Here is a 26,120-nt window from a genome sequence, read left to right as displayed (position 1 = left end):
CCTATTGCTTTCAAGAGGAATATCAAACTCATGCACAATATTACTTCACCAAAACAATAGCAAACAATGACTAAATTCTCTGTATAAACAAAAGATAAGCTATTGTGATGTTTTCAATGTTAGCCAACTTAAGGGACTAAAAAGTCATAAAAATGAAACAAATGAGAGCCAAACTTTATTTTTAAAAGTGTTGACTGTGCCTTGGGGACATTGTGGCGCATACATCCACTTTTAAATTCCTCTAGTTTTGATACTTCCTGTGGTTCATTTTCCCAGAAGTTAACTTTTTCTCGTTCTGAAAACTACATCGAACTTTTTAAGATAAAAATTAAAAAATCTATATTTTGACAGTTACTCACATACAACTTCCCTTAAGCAAATACTATTTTTTCTGAAGAAATACAACATGACAGTCCATTAGCTTTAGAGTATGAAATAAATCAGACAAGAAAAATGTATTGATAACAACTGAAATTTTATATTTTATTTATGAAGATTTTCAAGAGAGGAAAGTTTGACCACTTACAGTAACGTAGATTTTCAGGATGCAAAAAATTTACCACCGTATGATAAAAAAATTGGCGATTATAAAATAAATTATAAAGTTTGCATGCCATAGAATTTTAATTGATCCAGCGTATTTTTATTGTATGTAAATGGAATGAATCATAGACCTTGTTAACAACAAGCATGCATACAATGGTAAGCAAGTGTTTAGGATTAATGATGAAAAGTATAATCCATGGTTTAATGCAAATCAAGTAGCTGATCTTTTAGGATATAATAGTCCTTGAGACGCTATTAAACTTTATGCTAATTAAAGTATTTTAAAAAATATGAAAATTTTAGTAGTAGTGCAGTAAACAATCTAAATATATACAACATTCAACAAAAGTTATAAGTGAACCAGATTTAGCTATGATATCCAAACTGCATTATGCAGAAAATTACCAAGATTTGGTTTATGACGAAGTTTTACCATCAATTAGAAAAAACTGTGAATATAAAACGGAAGAGAGAATAACTCACTTCGAAAATTTGAATAAAAGATGAAAGTATAGAAAGTTTCAGAGAATTAATCCATGATGTAGTTGGACTGATATACAAAAGCAATGAAGAAATAAATATACTATAACGCTCACTTTGTTCCTCAACCAGGTGATGAAAAATTATGACCAGCCGTTGTTATTTTAAGATTGCAGGATTTTAATTATGAAAATCATATTTTTCAGAGTTAATTTGAAAATGCACAAAATCAAGAAGATTTTTTCAGAAATAGATATGTATATTGTGGAGACCTTTTAAAAATTAATTATTTTCGAAATTCAGTAAATTTATCTAATCGAATGAAATAATTTTTAAGGATTATTGGTCATCGAAATTATTACAATACTTTCGATAATTATTCACAAGAAGAATTGATTAATGATATAATGAACCTTCTTCATCAATTTTAAACTGATCTCTTTATCTACCTCACAAAAATTCAATATCTGTAATTATAAGGAATCTTTGTCCTTGGATATTACAATCACTGATATAAGAATGAGAAAAACTGTAATTTTTATTGAAAAAATAAGAAAAACTAATAAAAATTGTTTGCAATAAATGGCAGTAACTCCAGTGACATCTGACACAGTTTCTAGCACATCTGAAGCGGAAACATTTATGATGAAATTATTTGAATTTATTCAGAATAAGAACAGGATTCCTTTTACAATAAAGAAGTATATGTGATAATTGAGAAAGGGGACAGTCCATGGTTTACTGCAAAAGATGTTTGTGATATACTGGAATATGTTAATTCGAGAGATGGCTTGAAAGGCAATGTGAAGGGAAAATATATTAAAAATATAAAGAACTGAGTGTAGTCATCAGATACATTTACATTCAGATGCCAATTTTGTAAGTGAACACAGATTATATTCATTAATTATGAAATCAATAACGAAACAAGCTGCTCAGTTCCAAGATTGGGTGACTAAAGAAGTTTTACCTTCATTTAGAAAACTTGGTAGATATAAACTACAATCAAGAACTGAAAATTTACAACAACAAACTGAAGATATAAAAATTGATAAGGAAATGGCTATTTGTGATGAGAAAAAAAGAAGAGAAGATATTAAAAACTTAAGAGAACAAATTAATGACAAAGATGAAATAATTAGCGAAATAGTTTCACCAAATCAAGATATTAATGTGAGATATACATTTGTTCATTTAAAATTATGTGATGATGAATGTGAATATACTTATTATGTCATTAGAAGACAACAAAGAAATTTGCAAAATGTTTTATATGAAAGTATAGATAGACATCCAAACTGTGAAGAAATGTTCATCCTTGACTGCAGTCCTAACTCAATAAATTTATACCAAAGAATGAAAGAAAATTCGGGGATTGTTTGTTCACACAATTATTTTAATATTTTGAATTACTTTTCAAAAGAAAAATTGGTTAATGATATAATGAATCTTAATTAGACTGAATTAATGCAATTTTAAGTACTGGTAGACTGTTTTTTGAAATATTCATGAACAATACAAATTACGTCTCCTTTGATACTGTAAAAATAATTCATACTTTCATCAGTTAATCCATATATGAATTAGAGGTCTCTTCATTTGGATAACATACAACTAGAAAGAATGAAGTGCAACGTTTTTCATTCTTAGTTAGGAAATTAACATAGAAAACTTTTTATTAATAAAAATATTTTCCTGCTAGACCTGGCGAGAATTAAATAGAACTTGTATAACACTCATAAAATAACATTACTTTATTTACCCAACCATTGTGTGAATTTTGAGATCTCAAGCACTTAACACATACTTTATCTCCTTTCTTTTTCTAAACTTTTTGAAGAAGATATACATCTCGATATTTCGTTTTCTGTAACTCTTGTTAGTAAAAACGTCCTTCGATAACTTTCAGATTTAATGTGGTTGGCTTAGAATGAATTACATAATCAATTTCAAAAATTTCTGTTTACTAATTGACTGTATATCCCTCTTCAAAAAGTGCTTTAAGTTTACTGACTAACTTTATATCCTTTTTTAAATTTCGTTTCTTCATTAGAAACAATACTAGTGGGTTTCTACTTTTTTCATTAATTACTGTTGGTTTCATATTTATAGTTGAATGTTTTGTATTGTTGCATTCATCAACTAATTTCGAAACTAAGTCAACCTGTTGATAAATTCCTTGAATAGAAAACTTTTTCCACATGTTTTCTTTAAGTATTCTATTAAAATTTCAACAGCAGATGCTTTTACTTCTGTAAAATTAGAATAATGATCAATATTATATTTTTTCATCAGTTCTTTTAAATCTTTATTTTGAATTTCTTTACCATTATCAGTTTATAAATCGTTTGGTGGTCTATTTTTAAATATCTTTTCGAAAGCATCAACTACATTCTTACCCATTTTATCTCTAACTGGAATAGTGTAATATCGAAAAAACGTCTGTAAAAGATAATAATATTTAAATCCTTTATTTATTTTTGAAATTCCTTTCAATTTTCCAGAATCCATTTCGACTTGATCAGCTTCTCATAAATAATCTATTCCAAACGAAATTACGTTTTCTTCATTTAAACTCTTTTCTTATTGTTCTATGTAACTCATTAATAATTTATTTAATCCATTACAAACAAAATTTTACCAACGAATTTACCCTTTTTTCTTCTACATAATGTACAAAGACTTTCAAGCCTCTGTCTGACATTGTTAGTGAAGACACAATGAGGATTATGTGTTTCGGTAAATTTTTTACACTTCAAACAATATATGTGACTGTGATTATCCATTTCTACAGAATAAAAATTTATTAGAATAAGAAAATTTCCCTGGGCTGTAGCTAAGCCATGTTTCCACAATATCATGTCTTCCAGGAGCGCTAGTTCTGCTAGGTTCACGGAAGACCTTCTGTGAAGTTTGGAAGGTGGGAGATGAGGTACTGGCAGAACTGAAGCTGTGAGGAAGACTTGTGAATTTTGCTTGTGAGCTCAGATGGTAGTGGACTCGCCCGCAAAAGGCAAGAGTCCCGAGTTTGAGTCTCGGTCCAGCATACAGTTTTAATCTTCCAGGAAGTTTAAAAATTTATTAGCTTTGAATTTTGTTCTGCAGATTTCAGTATACCTAGATCTCTATTAATTTTCGAAACTGATAACTTAAGTTTACTTTCTAGCAAAACTATTTTATCTAATGATTGATGGAAAACTGTTTTGATCTTATTTATTTCTCTATTGTGATTATCTGTGGTACCCTCATAAAAACCATTTTTTTGCTTTAAATCTGTGAGAACCTTGCTGTATTTAGGTTGTGTAACAAGATCTTTTAATTTTTCGTTATTGACATAATTTCTGTGTTGTGTTAGAATACTTGTTTATTTGGGTTTTGTACCAAGGTTTGATAACTCGTTCTGTAGGTATTGTTTGATCACTACATCTCTTACATCTATTGCATCATTTATAGTCGGAATTCTTCTACCTTAAAAACCAATATAAGCTCTACTTAATTTAAAAACGGTATTTAATTCTTTCTGTAATTCTTTAATTACATTAATTATTTACGAGTCTAATGATGATTGGATATTTTTATTGATATCTTCAAATCATGAAATTAATTCATTATTAGTTTTTGGTTCTAATGACTGAAAATCTTTTATTTTCTCTAAATCGTTTTTGATCTTAGCATACAATTTCTTTCCAAAAATATCTATTTATTTAAGTCAAAACATCATTAACTTATAATTGTGTGTTAACAGTGACAAAACAAATTGGCATGGTGGCCACAAAGTATTTCATTAAAATTTTGTATTCTTTCAGCATTGTAGTATAATCATTTTTCCCGAAATAGGTAACTAGTTGAAGAGGTATATTACCACCAAATGAATCAAAAACAAATTTTGTATCATTATTTTTAAAATAACAGATCCAAATACTACCAACATGATCAGATGTACCTAAATTAACTATTCCACGTTCTAAATTTTTTGGTTCATTGGGTAATTCATCAATCATAAGAGCGTCACCAAGATATTTAATATTTAATTGATGTCAGCATTAGATACAGTTTTCTTAAATTTTGTAGTTATTTCTTTGAAATTTTTTTCCATGTCCGCTTCATTTCTTTCCTACTGTAAAATTATTTCCTTTTTGTTCTTATAATTCTTTATTGATCTTTTCGTATTTTCAACTGCATTTGCCATTGCCGCATAACCACCAGCTAGTGAACCAGGAGCAGTTAAATATGGTTAGGCTGCCAATAGTAATGGTAAAAATTCACATTCATGTTCTGTTTCTTTCTTTTTCATAAGATGCACAATAATCTTTTTCACAATGGCGATGGCGGATGTTGTGGGTAAGTTTCCATCAGTTTTTCATCTCTCTTTATTTTTGAGCATCAGTTAAACATTGATCAATACTGTGTAGTTGATCGTTATTGGCCTTAATTGTAATTGCTATTGCTTTAATTTTACCATGAGGAAGCAAAGTATAATCAATTGTAAAATTATTCATTTTTATAGCTTAAAAATTTGTAAGGATTAACATTTTTTACCCTTTGCAACGATTGTCATCCATGCCTAAGTCCGACCATATTTTCTCTTTCCATACGTTATTCATCTAACTGCTGTTGCTGCTGATTTTTCTCCTAATGAAGCATCAGAAGCATTGAATATTCCTGTTGCAGCTAACTGATGTTCTTTGTCTGTTTTGTGTAGTTTTGTAAATCTTTATTATCTCTTTAGCTAGTATCGTGGTTTTTAAGTTCTTCATTTAATTAATTTATTCCTGGATCAACAAAAGCTAATCTTTCTTCTAGTTTAGTAAAAGCCCCAAAGCATGAATATCTCTGGCGATGTATCTCTTGCTTTGGTAAATTGTTTAAAGCTCAATTGACAAAACCTTTACCATGCTTTTCACTTTTCCAAAATGTGTGAGGGAGATTATTAAAAATTCTGATCAGATGCATACATTCTGGACTCTTGATGATAAAAATCACAAAAATTTATTTGTCAACATTTGTGGTTTTCCCACTTTTTAATGTGATAATTTTTGTTTGTGGCTAATTCTTCTGCAGGAATTACTGCTAATCTATCAAATAACTGATGGACATTAATCATCCACACTTATTTGACTGGCTGTTCAGTATAATTCTTTATGAAGCTTTTACCAATTTTTTCCTCCTCACTTAGCTGTTAATCATCTATTTTTTTTTGTCTCAGTGCTGGAAAAAAGTCATCATTAATTTCTATCAAATATCGTTTTTATTTTATTTGAATTATTATCAGAATATAATGGTCCCAAATCGTATAATACATGTATATAATTTGATAAATCTGAACCTTTAAATAGTGTATTCATATCTTCAGTAGCTTTTCTTTTTGGTTACAAGATTCATTAATACATACCTTCCTTTATATGTCTTACCAACAATTTTTAATTTGTCACCATTTAATTCTCGCAGTAGTTTACCAACAAATTTAATTGCAACAACAGGTTTTAATCCAAAAACTTTATCTTCAGTGATGTTAATGTATTCTATCATTTTTCCTCTTACATTTATTTTATTTATCCATCCTTAGTCATCTTCACAGCATCGCGAGTTTTCCCTCTCTACCTCAGTTTCGTTAGTAAATCTTGAATTTCTGATTCACTTAAAGTATAGCCACTCTGTGGACTCCCATTTTGTTTAATTGGTGGTAGATCATTAAATTCTTCTAACTGATACTGGGAATAAGGAACCAATTGTTTTTCAGCTTCTCTAGTTTCTTCAATCGGTTTTAGCACATTATAACCTAATCTTTCGATTCCTTGTTTAACTAGATCAATTGCAATGAGAAATGGTTGATCTTCTTTTTTAAATTTTTCATATTCGCTTCTTGGTTTTTTCTATTTTTTTAAATTTCTCTTTAAATTGTTCCTTTATCCTTCTATTTTACTTGTTGTTTTAACAACTTGAAGAGTGTAGTTTGAAAGCTACATTGAGATGAAAAAACAGTAGTTAAACTTTTTTAGCATAATGAAATTCTGTATTTCTTTTCTGAACTACCTTGATTCGTTTCTCTAGTCATGTCTATTATAAAAAATTGGTCATCCCAACATTTACAACAAATTTCTTTAAGCCAATCACCTCCAACAAACTATGACTTAAATTTTTATTTCATTATCTGAAAATCTTTAAAAATTTAAGATTTTCTCTCACTAATTGTTTTAGTATTTTTGAATGTGTTTGACTTAAATAATGACAATCAGTTTCTTTATGTCTACCTCTAGTAACACATTCTCTAGCTATACCTTGATTTTCAGGCATGAAATCATCAAAACCTACAACTAAATCATTTTCACATCGAAGTAATGAAATAATTCCATCATTCTTTTCAATAAAAGTGGTAATTTTTTTGTTATTCTTATGTTCTATTTTTTCACATCTTATAAATTCTGACTATTTTGGTTGATGTAAACTTTTAAAATAAATGTACAAATGATTAATTTTTTCCAAGTTAGCCATCCATGTGCTAGAATATAATTATTGATCAGTCTGTTATTCCAGAGGCACTTGGTCCTATGATGGCACATTGAATTGAATTTGACAAAAGATTACCTTGTTTATTTTTGATATCTTTTCTGGAATTCTTATTCTTGGTTCCCAATCTGTCAATTATTTAAATAAATTTTTAAATATTAAGTGATTAAATTATTTCAGTTAAGTGATAAGTCATCTGCTCACAAAAAAAAGATTGACTGTATCAGTAGGAGACAGCTTTAGTAATGTCACATTGATTGGTTTTTATTCAACTTTTTATCTCCGAATATTTTATCGAAAAATAATAATGTATATTGAGATGGAGAAACGATAGAAATTCCTGTAGTTCAGTAAAGTTGAAAAAAGTTCGAAATATTTATTCATTCGAGAAAACCAGATATTCACAATACAGCTGATGAAATTTTAAATAGATATGTAATCAGAAGTGATGTGAAATTGTATATAGATATAAAAGAAGATAAATAGTGCGAGTGTGCTAGGATTTAGTAGTCCAATTATCAATGCAAATGAAGAAACACTTGATAATAATGTTTCTAAAATTACTCCATTCGAAATTATCAATATACCTTTTAATCTAGCTGATGTCATATGTGTAAAGCATACTGATCATTTTTGTAGGGAAAATAATATTATTTCTTCATGCAAACCTAATGCATAATTTGTTGGACGAATAATTGATGAACAACATTATCATGTATATATTCCAATTTTTGAAACTATTCATAATTTGGAAATTACTGTAAGTGATGGAAATGATAATTTGATTGTCTTCTATGGTGGTTATGTAACAATAATTTTATAAATGCCTTAACAAATTTTACCCTTATGAAATCACGAACAAAACTGAGAGTTATCAGCTTCATTCATTAATATAAATATTGGAGCTAGTTGGTTTCATCCCAATCATGCTCAGTTGTACATTAGCTTTAGGATTATTGGAGCTAATGGTACTGATTTTCCATCATATGATGTAAAGCCTGACAAAAAATTAATTGATAACAGTGTGGCAAAGCTGTTCGAGGTCATCACTGCAAAGAATGGAAACAATATTTTCTCTAGAATGGAACATCCATTTATATGTTCATCCGTCTTTATGTAGTTGACTTTGACTATAGCTCATGAGTAAGCTGTGGACGGTCATACTCTTAATAAAGCTAAGATAATAAGTGAGAAAAACGAAGTATGTTTTCCACTAGATTTGTTGTGTGGCTTTATCAGAGAATATAAAGAAATGATGTGAGAAGATGATTCAACTGCAATTTTTACTTGCATTTTAAGTGTTGGGATGCTATTATCAGATGGGCTGATAAAAACGATGCTGCAGCTGAAATAAAAGATACACTACCAAAACAAGGTGAAATTGTACTAGAATATATGGTAATTCGTGTTCCTGTTGTAAAATATGAAGCTGTCACTAGAGCTGGGAAGAGATAAAAATAAAAAATAAGAAAATTCCAATTTCTTTCTTTGAGTCACAAGCAGATGAAATAGCCATATTAGAAGGAAAAAGAAAATTTGAACTAGATATTTCTAGTTATTATAATTCTTCAGATGCCGATATGCCTTATTTTATATTTGTTCTGTTTCAAACTAATAGAAATGCAATCAGCTAATTGACTCTTCCTTTTCCAATCATGTTAAAGCACTGAATATTCATATAAATAGTGGACAAAACGAAGTATTTCCTCAAAAAAATGTGGAATCTAGGTCCACCAAATAATTTTCTGAAAACATATGATGCATTCCTCGATTTAAGGAGTCACTCAATTGAATGGTGATGTCAATATAAATTCCTTCAGTTTAAAAATTATCCTACTTTTGTTTTTAATATGTGTAGGAGATGGAATATGTTAGTCATAGAGAAAACGACAATGAAATTAGTTGAAAGTTATAATGACAAAATTCCAGAAGATACAAGACCCTACATCAACATGTATGGGGAGTAAAATTTAACATATGATTCTCAGTATAGAATTGTGAGTGAAAACGTTTATTATTATTATTTTGTCTGTATTGGTGGATACACTACTGAAAAGAGCATAATAATGCAATCAGTTCCAGTTAGTTTAAGGAGATTAATCAGTGATAAGTAAATGAATTGTATTACATTACAGGCTGTGAATATTTAAAAACTAGACATGGGCAGAAAATCTGTATAGGGCTTGATTGTAAATTTAAAATTATTTCATCCCAAAGGTTTTAATGAAATAATAACTACTTGGGACTTTCAGTATTTGAAGATGGTAATTTTAAGCGAAAATGTAAATGAATGAAGAGAATTAAGAACAATGATATCGAAGTCGCGATCTGGAGTACATTATGTAAGTAAATTTTTATTGATTTAATTTTTCATTTATCTTTGGAGGTGGGGTGGGTTTCACCATTACATAATCCCCTATGGCGCTCAACCTATCCTCTTACTCCTCTTACTCTATCACCTATTATATATTTAGCATAAGTATCTAACGAAATTGTTACATAAACAGTTATCAACAACTTTTTTCCTTTTATTTGTTCACACCTTTTGGTTGCTTTATTATTGTTGAATGTTTTGTGTTGTTATATTAATCAATTAATTTAGAGAGTAAATCAACCAATTTATAATTTCTATGTAAATAAATGTTGTCCACATTTCTTCTCTTAATGTTCTTATAAATCTTTCAATAACAGATTCTTTTAATTCACTAGAAGTTGAATAATGATTAACATTAAATTTTTCATTAATTCTTGAAATTCTTTGTTATGCAATTTTGTACCAGTATCTGTTTTCAAAGATTTAGGTTTTCTCATTTCAGACATTTTTAGCTGTTTTATTTTTAACTGGAATAGCACAAGTACAATTTGAAAAATCATAAATAACAGTGAAAAGATAATTGTATCCCTTACTTATTTTTGAATTCCCTTTAATTTTACAGAATCCATTCTGACTAAAGCAGAAAAAAACATCTATTTGAAAAGAAATTTTTCATTTAAAATTTTTTCTCGTTGGTTTATGTAATTCATCAAAAATTTAGTCACGAATATTTAATCTATTACCCACAAATCTTTTTAATGGGTCTACTTTTTTGGTTTACAAATCGAACAAATGCATACAAAGTCATGTATGTTAAGAAAAATTTAACATATGCTGTTAAGTGTAGAATTTTGAGAGGAAATCCAATTTGTTATTGTTACTGTATGAGGACTATGTGTTTCAGTAAACTCTTTAGATTTTAAAGAGTAAGTGTGATTGTGATTCTCCGTTTATACAGAATAAAAGAATTATATTATTTCATGAAATATAAAGAACTTTACAATAAATGGAACAGTAGTAACGAAATCTTTTAATCTTATAGTTAGAAGAATTAAGTTCTGACTATTTTTATATACTAGTTAGAATTAGTAATTTTGAAAAAGTTCCTCAAAAGCGCTCACCGAAAAATATAAATAATTAATTGTTAAATCTCTAGTTTATATTTTTACTAATAACAAAAACTTTCTTAAAAATAGAACCATATTCATTGAAATTTTATATTCTTTTTTTGCCTTCATTAATAAAAGTAATTTCAATAATTTTTTATTATAAACTTTACTCTAAGATTACTTAAAGTTTAAGTATGGAGTTAGATTTATTTTTGAGGAATAATCTGAAAAATCTTTTTCTGTTTCCTTTTTTGTAGAGTAATTAGTTAAAATACATGTATTAAGTTGATTACAAACCGCTTCACTAACATAAGTATTAATTTGCATTTATATTCTACTGTATTCAGTTTTAGTTAAGAAATCCTTTAATTCTAAAGCTGAATATTGTTTGGTTACTGCATCTTTTACATTATTTGGATCATTTATATTCCCAATTCTTGTATGTTTAAAACAAATATAATCTGTACTTGGTTTAAAAAAATTGAATTCTTTCTGAAATTGTTTCATTGCAATATCTATTTTTGAAACTACTATGGCTGAATATTTTTAAATTTTGCTTCTAACGATCTTAATGATGGTTTTATTTTTTTAATTCCAACACTAATTCTCCCCAAATATTTGGGAAATTAAATTTAAAATATCAAAAAATTATAATTCATACATAATAGTTTTAAAGCAAATAGACACTAATGACTGCAAGTAGATTCGTTAAAATTTTGTATTCTTCGGTGTTATAATATAAATCGTTTTTTCCTAAATTATTTACTACTTGTTTTGGTATATTTCCTAGAAATGAACCAAAACCAAAATTTATGTTTTTATTCTTCTAATAACAAATCCAGTGGGGACAAACATGAACAGATATATTAATTCCACATTCGAAATTTCTTGGTTTATAAGTGAATTCATCAGTTATAAAAACATGAAAAAAATAATTATTTTTAATTGTTTAACTAATCTTCTATGTCAAAATTATATAAAGGATTATTAAATTTTTCTACTATTTCTTTGAAACTTTTTTCTACATACCATTTCCCTCCTTTTCAATTGTCAAATTATGTCTTTTTTATTCTTATAATTCCTTATTAGCTTTCTTCTTGTTTGTAACTGTGTTTGTGATTGCTGGAGATTCACCAGTGAGTTAACCACTAGTTGCTAGACATGGTAAAAATGCTAATAATAATGCTAAAAATCCGCTCAGTATTTTGTTTCTTTTTTGTACATTAAATATTTAATATTTTTTCACAACATGGGTACCAAATACAATTCTTTTCTTTTTTGTGAATAATGGTTGAATAATATGTAATTGTTTATTATTTAATTTAACTTTAATTGAATTTGCTTTTATTTCACTATTTGCAAATTTAGTGTAACCAATAGTTACGTTATTTATTAATATAGATTAACAATTAATAATGGATTTTTGTATAATCCCCATTCCATTTCATCAAAATAAGTCCCCACTCCTAATTTTCATTTTCCTTACATGATTCCTCTAATAGCAGTAGCAGCTAATTTTTAACCAATTGAAGCACCTGTAGCATATATTCTTTTTCTTGCAAACAACTGAAGTTCCTTATCAGCTTTGTATCTTATTTTCTAATTCGTTATTATCTCTATAAAAAAATGTCAAGTCCTTTACATGCTTCAGCTAATACATTTATTCCTTTTTCTCCATGTTCTAATCTTTCATTTACTTCAGTAAAAGGTTCACAAGAATTATTGCCAGGAAGGTGCATCTCAAGCATTGGTAAAAGTGTAAAGTTCAATTTACCATTCCTTTTCCATATTCATAATCCCAAAATATATGCAGTAAATTATTCGAAGTTCGAATGAAATTTGGCATTCCTTGTGGTTTATTAATTATAAAATCATTAAATTTATTAGTAAATGTGGTTGTTATTCCAACTTTCTCATTATAATAATTCTCATTTATAGCTATTTCTTTATCATGGATAACTGTTAACCAACAACTAATTGATTAACATAATTCATCCAAATAAATTCAACTAGTTTTTCTGAATATTTTTTCATTTAACTTTCACCAACAATTTGAAATGAATCATTAAGATTTCTTTATAAAAACTAAGAAAATAATCTTCAACAACATTTTTTATTGTATAATTATATGTACTTTATTACTTGTTTTAATTTTATTTGGATTATTATCAGAATATACATTCTTTGAGGCTAATAAAATTCTCATACAGTTTTGTAAATAAAGAGATTCAAATTCTTTACTTAAACCATGCATAGTAATTTGTTTTTTAGTTACAAGGTTCATTACTCCATCAGTACTTACATATTATTTTTCACCAATTTTTAATGTATCACCATTGAATTCAACTGAATATTTACCAATGTATTTAAAAGTAACAACATGTCTTAATCCAAAAACAGTATCTTCACTATGATTCATAAATTTAGTATTCCTTCAGTTATATTTACTTATTTAAGGTCTTTTCCATTGAATTTCCTTGCATCTTTAACTGGTACTGCATACTTATTTTAAAACATCATGTATATCTGATTCACATAATGTATAATCTCTTTATCTCTATCATATCTTTAATTGTTATAATCTCTTTAAATTCATCTAAATAATGTTGATTATAAGCAAGCATTTGTTTTTCATCTTCACAATTTTCTTCAATAGCTTTTAAAACAATACCAGTATGCCTTTGATTCCTTGTTTAATATGTTCAGTTGCACCAATAACTGGTTGATCTTTTTTAAATTTCTCATGTCCTGTCCTTGGTTGTTATTTCCATTTTTTAAACTCTTCTTTTAGTCTTCTTTCATATTTCTGTTTCATTTACCTTTTTTAACAACTTCTGGATCACATTTGCGAATACTTATTATGGATAAAAATACAGTAATCGTTTTTATTTTACATTCATCGTTTATGTTCAACATTTTTACATACAAAGTCTCTGTATTCAATGTTTACATTCCACGTTTTTATGTTTAGTGTTTATGTTCAACGTCTTAATGGTTAACGTTTACATTCACTTGTTTTATGGTTCACATTTACGTACAGCGTTTTTATGTTCAACGTTTATGTTCAACATTTTTATGTTTAACCTTTAATGTTTAAAACATTCTTAATTTTTTCTGTATTTCCCATTATTAATGTTTCTTGTCAGCTCTACTGTTATAAAAAACCAAATGCATCTTAATTCAAACATTTACACAATTATTCAAAATCTTCTAGTTTTAAATCACCATAAATATGGTTTAAATTTACATCATCTTGTATGAAAGTATTTTAAGGAATTTTGATTATCTCTAACTAATTGTTTTGCTATTTTTGAATAGGTCTGAGATAGTTAAAAACAATCTATTCCTTTAAGACTTCCTCTAGTAAAATATTCTCTAACTATATCTAGATTTCGAATAATGAAATTGTCAAAAACAACATACAAATCATTTTCACGTTCAGCTACTGGAATAATTCCATCATTATTTTCAATAAAATTAGTAATTTTTTCATTAGTCTAATTTCAAGTTTTTGCATCTTTTATAAGTTATTGATATTTTGTCTGTTCTACATCTCTTAGAATAAATGTAGAAAAGATTAAGGCTTTCCTGTTTGACTACCCTGGAGCCTGAATATAATTAGCAATCATTTATGTTGTCTTTTCACAACAATTTGGTCTTATTACTGAATGTCGAATGACCTTTCTTCAGAAATTCTTATTTTTGGTTCCCAATCTTTATTTATTAACATAATTTTTATTAATATAAATGAGGAGATTATTTCAGTTGAGTGATAATTCGTCTTTTCTGAAAAAAGGTGTAATGGTTCCAATAAAAGAAACTTATGAGAATGTTTCATTGGTTGGTTTTTATTCAACTATTTTAATACCAAATATTACTTCAAAAAATAAGAAATTGTACACTTATGAAGAAATGATGGAGATTTTGGTTGGTGAATGCAGTTATAAAAATGTAGAAAAATTTATTCAATTGAAAAAACCTAATGCACACATTAAAGAATATAAAATTTTAACTAGAGTTACTAATGAAAATGATATTAAATTATTTATTGTTAAAGAAGATTGTGTTGGCCAAATTTTAGTATTTGATAGTATTTGACAGTATTGGAACCATGGACCTTGCTGTTTGTGGAGAGGCTTGTGTGCCTCAATGATACAGACAGCAGTACCGAAGGTGCAACCACAACGGAGGGGTATCTGTTGAGAGGCCAGCAGCTTTTTCAGTAGCTGCAGGGCCAACAGTCTGGGTGATTGACTGATCTGGCCTTGTAACACTAACCAAAACGGCCTTGCTGTGCTGGTACTGCAAACGGCTGAAAGCAAGAGGAAACTACAGCCGTAATTTTTCCCGAGGACATGCAGCTTTACTGTATGATTAAATGATGATGGTGTCCTGTTGGGTAAAATATTCTGGAGGTAAAATAGTCCCCTATTTGGATCTCCGGGTAGGGACTACTCAGGAGGACATCGTTGTTAGGAGAAAGAAAACTGGCGTTCTACGGATTGGAGCATAGAATGTCAGATCCCTCAATCGGGCAGGTAGGTTAAAAAATTTAAAAAGGGAAATGGATAGGTTAAAGTTGGATATAGTGGGAATTAGTGAAGTTTGCTGGCAGGAGGAACAAGACTTTTGGTCAGGTGAATATGGGGTTATAAATACAAAATCAAATAGGGGTAACGCAGGAGTAGGTTTAATAATGAATAAAAAATAGGAGTGCGAGTAAGCTACTACAAACAGCATAGTGAACACATTATTGTGGCCTAGATAGACATAAAGCCGATGCCTAGTACAGTAGTATAAGTTTATATGCCAACTAGCTCTGCAGATGATGAAGAAATTGATGAAATGTATGATGAGGTATAAGAAATTATTCAGATAGTGAAGGGAGACGAAAATTTAATAGTCATGGGTGACTGGAACTCGACAGTAGGAAAAGGAAGAGAAGGAAACGTAGTAGGTGAACATGGATTGGGACTAAGAAATGAAAGAGGAAGCCATGTGGTCGAATTTTGCACAGAGCATAACTTAATCATAGCTAACACTTAGTTCAAGAATCATGAAAGAAGGTTGTATATGTGGAAGAATCCTGGAGGTGCTAAAAGGTTTCAGATAGATTATATAATGGTAAGACAGAGATTTAGGAACCAGATTTTAAATTGTAAGATATTTCCAGGGGCAGATGTGGACTCTGACCACAATCTATTGGTTATGAACTGTAGATTAAAACTGAAGAAACTGCAAAAAAGTGGGAATTTAAGGAGATGGGACCTGGGTAATCTGAAAGAACCAGAGGTTGTACAGAGTTTCAGGGAGAGCATAAGAGAACATTTTGCAGGAGTGGGGGAAAGAAATACAGTAGAAGAAGAATGGGTAGCTTTGAGGAATGAAATAGTGAAGGCAGCAGAGCATAAAGTAAGTAAAAGGACAAGGGCTAGTAGAAAACCATGGGTAGCCCAAGAGATACGAATTCAGTTGATGTCAGGAGAAAATATAAAAACACAGTAAATAAAGCAGGCAAAAGAAATACAAATGTCTTAAAAATGAGATCAACAGGAAGTGCGAAATGGCTAAGCAGGGATGCCTGGAGGGCAAATGTAAGGATGTAGAGGCATATATCACTAGCAGTCAGATAGATACTGCCTACAGGAAAGAGACCTCTGGAGTAAAGAGAACCACTTGCATGAATATCAAGAGCTCAGATGGAAACCCAGTTGTAAGCAAAGAAGGGAAAGCAGAAAGGTGGAAAGAGTATATAGAGGGTCTATACAAGGGCGATGTACTTGAGGACAATATTATGAAAATGGAAGAGGATGTAGATGAAGATGAAATGGGAGATACGATACTGCGTGAAGAGTTTGACAGAGCACTGAAAGACCTAAGTCGAAACAAGGCCCCGGGTGTAGACAACATTCCATTAGAACTACTGACAGCCTTGGGAGAGCAAGTCCTGACAAAACTCTACCATCTGGTGAGCAAGATGTATGAGACAGGCGAAATTCCCTCAGACTTCAAGAAGAATATATTAATTCCAATCCCAAAGAAAGCAGGTGTTTACAGATGTGAAAATTACCGAACTATCAGTTTAATAAGTCACAGCTGCAAAATACTAACGCGAATTGTTTACAGATGATTGGAAAAACTGGTAGAAGCGGACCTCAGGGAAGATCAGTTTGGATTCCGTAGAAATGTTGGGACACGTGAGGCAATACTGACCCTACGAGTTATCTTAGAGGAAAGATTAAGGAAAGGCAAACCTACGTTTCTAGCATTTGTAGACTTAGAGAAAGCTTTTGACAATGTTGACTGGAATAGTCTCTTTCAAATTCTGAAGGTGGCAGGGGTAAACTACAGGGAGCGAAAGGCTATTTGTATGGAAAGCAGATGGCGGTTATAAGAGTCGAGGGGCATGAAAGGGAAGCAGTGGTAGGGAAGGGAGTGAGACGGGGTTGTAGCCGCTCCCCAATGCTATTCAATCCGTATATTGAGCAAGCAGTAAAGGAAACAAAAGAAAAGTTCACAGTAGGTATTAAAATCCATGGAGAAGAAATAAAAACTTTGAGGTTCGCCAATGGCATTGTAATTCTGTCTGAGACAGCAAAGGACTTGGAAGAGCAGTTGAGCGGAATGGACAGCGCCTTGAAAGGAGGGTATAAGATGAACATCAAGAAAAGCAAAACTAGGATAATGGAATGTAGTCGAATTAAGTCGGGTGATGCTGAGGGAATTAGATTAGGAAATGAGACACTTAAAGTAGTGAAGGAGTTTTGCTATTTGGGGAGCAAAGTAACTGATGATGGTCGAAGCAGAGAGGATATAAAATGTAGACTAGCAATGGCAAGGAAAGCGTTTCTGAAGAACAGAAATTTGTTAACTTCGAGTATTGATTTAAGTGTCAGGAAGTCGTTTCTGAAAGTATTTGTATGGAGTGTAGCCATGTATGGAAGTGAAACATGGGCGGTAAATAGTTTAGACAAGAAGAGAATAGAAGCTTTCGAAATGTGGTGCTAAAGAAGAATGCTGAAGATTAGATGGGTAGATCACGTAACAAATGAGGAGATATTCAATAGAATTGGGGAGAAGAGGAGTTTGTAGCACAACTTGACTAGAAGATGGTATCGGTTGGTAGGACATGTTCTGAGGCATCAAGGGATCACCAAGTTAGAACTGGAGGGCTGCGTGGAGGGTAAAAATCGTAGAGGGAGACCAAGAGATGAATACACAAGCAGATTCAGAAGGATGTAGACTGCAGTAAGTACTGGGAGATGAAGAAGCTTGCACAGGATAGAGTAGCATGGAGAGCTGCATCCAACCAGTCTCAGGACTGAAGACCACAACAACAACAATCAAATTATTGAAGCTGATGAAAAACGATTGCTAACAGTGTTCCTAAAATTATCCCATTTGAGATAATAAATATAAATTTTAATCTAGGTGTTTTCTATAGCATATTGTTCTTTAATGGCACTTTCTCGTAGATTCTCAACATTCAAAGCAGACTCTGTAGGAAAAAAACCGTTTTGAGGTCCTGGAGACCCTAGAACCAAGAGAGAACGTGGAGGAAAGGTGGAAAGAAGTTAAGTCCCCAGCACTAAGTGTAGCGGAGGATATATTGTGAAGAAAGAAGATAATGAAGAAGGGGAAATGGTTCAACGGGACATGCCAGAAGGCTACAGAAAAGAGAAGGAAGATGAGAGAGAAGTGGCTAGCTGAGAGGGAGAATGAGCAGAAAAGGGAATATTGAACCAACGTCAGAAGGGAGAGAAAGCGAATCGTAAGAGCAGAGAAGCGAATGTATCTAACCAGTTTGCTAGAGCAAGTGGAGGCAGAGAGCCAAAACAAAATCTCAAGACAATTGTTCCAATACATAAAAAATCCGAAACGTGGATTTCAGAGCCCAACTTTTTCATTAGAGATAAGAACGGCAACTTGATAAATGACAAGGAAAGAACTGTAGAAAGAAGTGAAGAATACTTCTCAGAACTGTTGAATCTCCCAGACCAAGATCAGATATTACCTGCAAACACTATGGAGCAAAGGAAAGATGAAGAAGAATGTGAATTTAGTGAAGAAGACGTGAAAATCGCAATCAAAGGACTCAGAAACAACAAAGCCCCAGGGAAGGGAGGGATAACATCAGAATTAATCAAGGAGGGAGGTGAGAGCTCACACTTAGAGATATATAAACTGATCCAGTTGATATAGGAGAAGGAGACACTGCCAGAAGAATGGAAATTGGCTATAATATGCCCAATATATAGGAAGGGAAGCAAAATGGAATGCGGTAACTACCGAGGAATCAGCTTGATGAATGTAACGTATAAGGTGCTGTCCATCATTATCCTCAGAAAATTGCAACCATTCATAGAGAAAAACATACAGAAGTACCAAGCAGGCTTTCGACCAAACCAGTCGACAATAGATCACATTTTCACACTAAGACAACTGTCTGAAAAACAATGGGAATATGATAAAGATGTCTACAGCCTGTTCGTCGATTTTTAGTGTACATATGACAGCATCCACAGGAATAGCCTATACAGTGCAATGCGGGACTTCAGAATCTCTGAGAAGCTAGTGAGAATGGTGCAAGCTTGTATGGAAAGGTCAAAGGCAGCAGTACTTTTCTGAGGAGCCACATCAGAAAAATTCGAGATTGAGACAGGTCTCAGACAAGGGGATGCTCTCTCATGTATTCTGTTCAATGTCACCTGAGAGGAAGTAATAAAAGAATGTAGGTACCAGGAGTGGGGTGGAGTAGAGATGGATGGTAACTTCAATTGTCTCGCGTATGCATATGACATACTACTATTAAGTGAATCAAAGCATGAGTTGAAAGAAATGTACCAGGAAATGGACAATTATGGACAGAAGGTAAGGCTCTAAGTGAATCGAGACAAAACAGAATTAATGCAATTAGAAAGAAGACAAGAGCAGATAGAATTTATTGAGATAGATGGCAAGAGGTTCAAGAGAGTAGACCAGTTCAAACACTTGGGGTCGTGGTTTTACCATGGACAACAACATAAAAATGGACGTCAACGAAAGAATAGCAGTGGAAACGAAATGCATGCATACCCCCAGAGAGACGCTTGGCTATAAATCGATCTCAGTGAACAGAAAGATGAAAATCTACAACACGGTGATATGCCCAGCAGTAATGTACAGTTCAGATACATGGAGCATGACTAAGTGAGAAAGGGGAAAAACTAATAATATTTTAAAGAAGAGTAATGAGGAAGATATGGGGACCAGTTTTAGATAATGGAGAATGGAGGAAGAGGAAAAACGAGGAAATCTACCTTCTGATGCGACAACCAACTATCCTACAGAAGATGAAGAGCAAAAGAATACAATGGGTGGGCCATGTAGCTCGTATGCCAGATGGAAGACAGGCGAAGATGGCACTAGGGGGGAACTAAAAACCAAACGCCCTATTGGATGATCAAGGCAGTACTGGATGGACGACCTGGCGAAGGACGTAGAAGCCCTGGGAATTGAAGGCACCTGGTGGAACTGGGCACAGAAAGGAATGGACGCAGTTTGTGGAAGCAGGGCATGGTCTGTAGGGCCTGTGATCTACCTATCTAACGAAGGCGATGGAATGTTTGTTAAACATAATCATTTTCATGGAGAAACTAAAATTATTTATTCATCTAAACCAAATGTAGATTTTGGAGGACCAATAATTTATGAGCCAAATTATCCTTTAATTATTTTCTCTGTTACATTATTAAAAATTTCATAATTACTATAACTGATGGAAATGATAATTTGATTGACTTCATTTATGGTTGTGTAATAGAATTTTAAAAATGAATTAATGTTTTTTTTTCCTTAATAAATCATGACTAAAATCGAGAGTTATCAGTTTTACTCATTTAGTGTTAACAAGAAAAAATAATTGAAATCTTCCAAACAAATAAGCAGAAATTAATATTAATATTGATGATGGATGGATTCATCTTAATTGTTCACAGCTTTTATGAAATTTGGTTTTATTCACAGAGCTGGAATGAATTTTTCAGCATACAATGTTAAATCGAATATTAAACGAATTGTTAATTATGTGTTAAATTGTCTAATGTTATTACAGCTAAGAATGGAAAGAATATTTTATCTAGTCTAGAATGTCCATTCATTTCTTTGTCAACTCTTATTAGACTAACTTCATATCAATTAAATGAATTAACTGTGGAGGGACATATTCTTAACATGATAAAATTGAAACAAGCAAATGAAGTACTTTGTGCATTAGAATTATTTGGTAAATTTTTTAAGGATTTTAAAGAAATAATTTTGGGAAGAAGATTTAACTGTAATTTTTACTGTTAAATCTGCTACCAATAGTGTTAATAGTACACTTCGAGAAGAAGCTATAATTGTTGTAAAAAGTATGGAAATTCGTGTTCTTGATCTTAAATATGAACCAGAATATTCGTTTGAAGTAGAACAAGAAAGACTGAACAATTCCAAATTTCCAATCTATTTCTTTGAACTACAAGCAGTTGAATTTGCTCAATTAAGTGAAAAAGAAATTTTTATTTTAATACTAATTATTCTAATTCTGCTGAATTTGATATGCTTCAATTATTTTATTTGTTTTCCAAAATAATAAAAAAATAATAATGAGTGAAATGATTCTTCTTTATTCGATCCTGTTAAATTACAAAACATCTATGTAAGAATTGGAATAAATGAAGTTTTTCGTCAAGAAGTATGGAATCTTGATCCCCAAATAACTCCTTAAAAGCTTACTATGCTTTTAGAGATTTTGAAGAATAACACAATTAAATAACGATGTAAATGTAAATCAACTTAAATTTATTCACAATTATCCTCTCTATGTCATAAATATGACTAGAAGAATAAATGTTTTAACAACTCAGAAAACAACATTGAAATTATGTGCATTTTTAAGGAAATTATACATAAAGATACAACTGCATATATAATTATGTATGGTAAAAAGGATTTAACTTATGATACACTACACAGAATAATAACTAAAAATTTAAAACTTATAAAAGTGTTATCTTCAGATTAAAAATTTCCCTTTGAAATTTTTTCAGAAATATAGAAATTTTAAAAACTGAAAAATTTACATTTTCAAAAATAAAACCGTTTGATATACGTTTTAATTTCTGCACATGCATTAATATAACTGTAAAGTCACTTTTAACACTACCATTCATGTTCATTTTGTTTTGCTTTTATTTATATAGAAAAAATTCAAGTTTTCAGGTTTGAAAACCACTATTTCTTCTATGTAAATAAAAACAAAACAAAATGACCATGAATAGTAGTGTTGAAAATCTAGTATGTGAACTTATAGTAATGGTTGTGCAGAACTGCTGGCTAAATTATCAGAGCTGGAGACAAATACTTCTTACGATATTTCAAATCCCAAAATTTTGGTAACTGAGCAGAGTGAAAAAGTTTTGTTACTTTTAGATGATAAATATAAAATTACTCCAGTTCATGTTATTGAAGTTGAATAAATTTTATATTTTTTTATTTTAATTAAGTGAAAATTTGTCATTCATAAATTTATGAATGTGGAATAGAGTAAGACTAAAATCTTTGTTTTGAATCTGCAAATTGTTAAAAAATATCGTCTTTTCGTGAGAAGCTGAATAAATATGCTACTCCAGTGAATCTCAAAATTTAAGGATTTCTCAGGACATATATTTTGGACTTGGTTTGGACTATATGAACTCTCACTCAGATTACAGACTCTATACTGTCCCTGAAGCTGGGGGGGGTTGGTTTGCATAAATCTCTTCTTGCACATAACTGTATAAGAATGCTGACTTAACATCAAAGGCTGCAATTTTCATTTTATTTGTAGCTTTAGGACTCAGAAGCAGCCTAATTGCTTGGTAATATACCTCTTGAGTCTTTGTTTCTGAGTAGTCTAGTCCTTTCTTCTGCTCAAAACCTTTTGCAACTTGTGTACCTTTATAAAACTATTCTTGCTTTTGACTCAATATTTGATGCAATACTTGCTGACAGGTTAAATTTTTTTCATTCTTAAGGAAGTTTGAGAAGACTAGAAGCATTCAATTTTGTTATGAATTTGTATTTCTCAGACGATTGATTTATACCAGTTTCTTCCTTTCAGTGTTTCTGAAACAGGAATGTCTTCAACTTCCCCTGTTATGGTGAAGTTTGCATTATTACTGTGCTGTAAAAGATATAATTCATAGTCTGCAAATCTGATGGCCACCCTAAGGTTTCATCAGTCACATGGTTTCTATGGTGAGACTTTATTGGTGATTACACAATGACACAATATGCTGCAGTATTCAGAGATATCACAGGGAGAATCAACTCACATCTGATTTTATTACAGATACTAGATTTCGCTCCTGTGCTCTCTTTTGAAATCTTAACTAAATAGGTTCTTTGCTATATTCGATTCTTCCATTAGAAATTAACTTTGTCAGACGCAAAACGTCTCTTGTGCATGACCATCAATCAGAACACATGATTCACATCCAAAATTTATCATATTTAGGAAGATCCATTTTACATCCAAACTGTAGTTCAGCATTATTTTTTTCTCTGACTTTGTTTCCAGAGCGACTTTCAACCATTTTCCTCAAAGTTTATAATTTTTAATAGCTTCGCCTTTCGTATTTAGAAACTGAATAAAAACTAGCTTGATCATCCTAAGGACACGAGATTCATTTCACACCAGTGAACATGATTTATAGCCAGAGCATTCTCAGCTACCTTCATATTTTCTGGATGAGTATGGGTTGTTGCTTGTTACATATACAGCCAAGAGATATTTATTCATTCTAGTCATCAAGGTGATGATTGCCATTTCTTTTTAGTTCGTCTGCGAAATATGTTAAATTTTGACATGCTAACGTTTCATATATAATTTTAATTGAGATTTCTGTCACAAAGTTCTTAGGCAGTATTTTATGAAACACTATCTTATATAGCTATCATTTGCATTTGTTTGTCACTACAGTTCCCAGGTTGATGTCAATCTTGAGAACTGAGACAAAAGCATTTACAGTCTGAACAGAGCCTTTATCTAAGATGTGACCTAGTACACATTACTGCCACCAGAGGGCACTGCCATCCATTCTGTGACATAATCTAAGATGACAGGGAAAATGGTGGGCAACAGTGTGCTCGCCATGGAGTATGGACCTTGCACACAGTACTCCCACCAGAGGGCACTCTCAACAGTTCTGTGACATAACCCAAGATGGCTGTCGGGAGGGGAAAATGACTCCACCTGCTGCTGGAAAGAGGAAGGAGTGTACTTTATTTAATTTGGAACAATGGATTTTGAGAGATAGTATATTTATCACTGATACATAACACATGCTCTGATATGCTTGGGTTCATGCCACAGAGACTACAGGCCTGTTAACTATTCCTAAATTACCGAAATAATTTCAGTACACAGCACACAGACCTGCAAACTCCTTATAAATAATACAGTACACTGATATGCAGACACACTCAGTGCTCATAAACTGTCCAAATAACGCATTGCACAGCCTACAGACCTGCTCACAAAATAATGCAACAGACACGCAAGCAATGTGCTCGAACAATGTCCATCGCCCCCTGTCCACTGGAGCACACAGAACGCTACCACACATGCTCCCAGAAGTCGAGATGAATCGACAGCTGTCAAACCACGCACAGGTGCCCACAACCATGAAGCAATGACGTCCCTTTCACACTTGACACCTGAGAAATTCCTCTCGAAATGCGTGATCACCTAGGCACTGTTGCTGACGTGAAAGTTCTTTGAGTGTTATACTGACATCACATGTCTATCTAAATAAGTGCCAAGTCATCCTCTAGACTGCGTGTGTGTGTTCACCACTGCCAATGTCAGCCTTCCCTCTACCTGTCGTCCACCAAATACCTATTTGCAGAGTGGCTCACCCTCACAAATGCTATAGAAAACTGTTCCACCACTCACTGTGCCTAATGGAACGTGTGTGACGTGCATACTGACGTCACAGATCGTGTTCTAGAAAAACCGTTCCATCGCTTGTGACATGTGAAGCACATACTGATATCACACATTATGCAATAGAAAAATGGTTCCACCACTCACAACTTGTGTCCATGACATGCATACTGACGTCACAGATCGTGCTCTAGAAAAACTGTTCCACCACTCATGACATGTGTGACATGCATACTGATGCATCGCTGTGCATAGCTACAAACCATCACAAGTGCATCTAACAAGGTTCTCAGTCTTATACTGATGCCACATGGCTATGTAAAATAATAACCGAGTTGACCTCTCGGAAATTGTATAGTGTCCCAGAAATAGTTAATGCTCGCTTTCTTTTGTCTCAGTTTGTATGCATGGAAATTCTTGCCCTAACAGAACCTGTTTACGGAAATAGCTCAGAATAACCTCAAATGCATTCTTCCTCGCGGTCCTAAATGGCACCCCATCCATCATGTCTTACCCTTCCTGCTTTCAACATACACAAACGTTCTCACCACTATGTAGCGACTCCTGTATCCTAGCACAAAGGATGTCATATGAATGAATCAAGCATCATGATTGGCTCTTATCGAATTTGCCCTCCAAATTACTGATGCGTCCAGTGTGGAAGCAGCATCCGCCTTTTCTTTCTTTCTGCAGATGAGACTTTCAGTGGGAAAAACCTATTTTACACAGATTGCCATATTGCACCGACAATTAAACCCTGCGAAGTACCCCTACATATCGTCAAATACAGAAGGACTCTCACTCAATTACATTGCTCTTCCACTGAGGACAGGAGCTTGAATACTAGAGCATGAAACCTATCTCCAACCCAGCAATATATCACCACATACCTTGTCGATATGGTAAACATACATTTCCTGTCATCCACCATACAAAATCATCCCTTTTACATGATTAATATATATACCGCAAAGACAGACAGCACTGTATACACTCCTCAGAGCACTAGATATTTCCATGCGAGGTCGGCGGTCGACCAGCCCCGACAGGTGACCAGAGTGCCCTCAGTGGACCAAAGTCACTCTCAGAACTGTTCTACAAATTCTGGCTCGTTTTCCCTCAGCATAAACGCATGGGCGCACTTGCTTGCTCGCTTTTCTACACTGTAGTCTGGAAACTCTCCACGAAGCGACCAAACTCTTCCAGTTCCCTTATG

This window comes from Schistocerca piceifrons, chromosome X, assembly GCF_021461385.2.
Source record: "Schistocerca piceifrons isolate TAMUIC-IGC-003096 chromosome X, iqSchPice1.1, whole genome shotgun sequence".
Lineage (NCBI taxonomy): Eukaryota > Metazoa > Arthropoda > Insecta > Orthoptera > Acrididae > Schistocerca > Schistocerca piceifrons.
Note: the sequence above shows the minus strand (reverse complement) of the source record.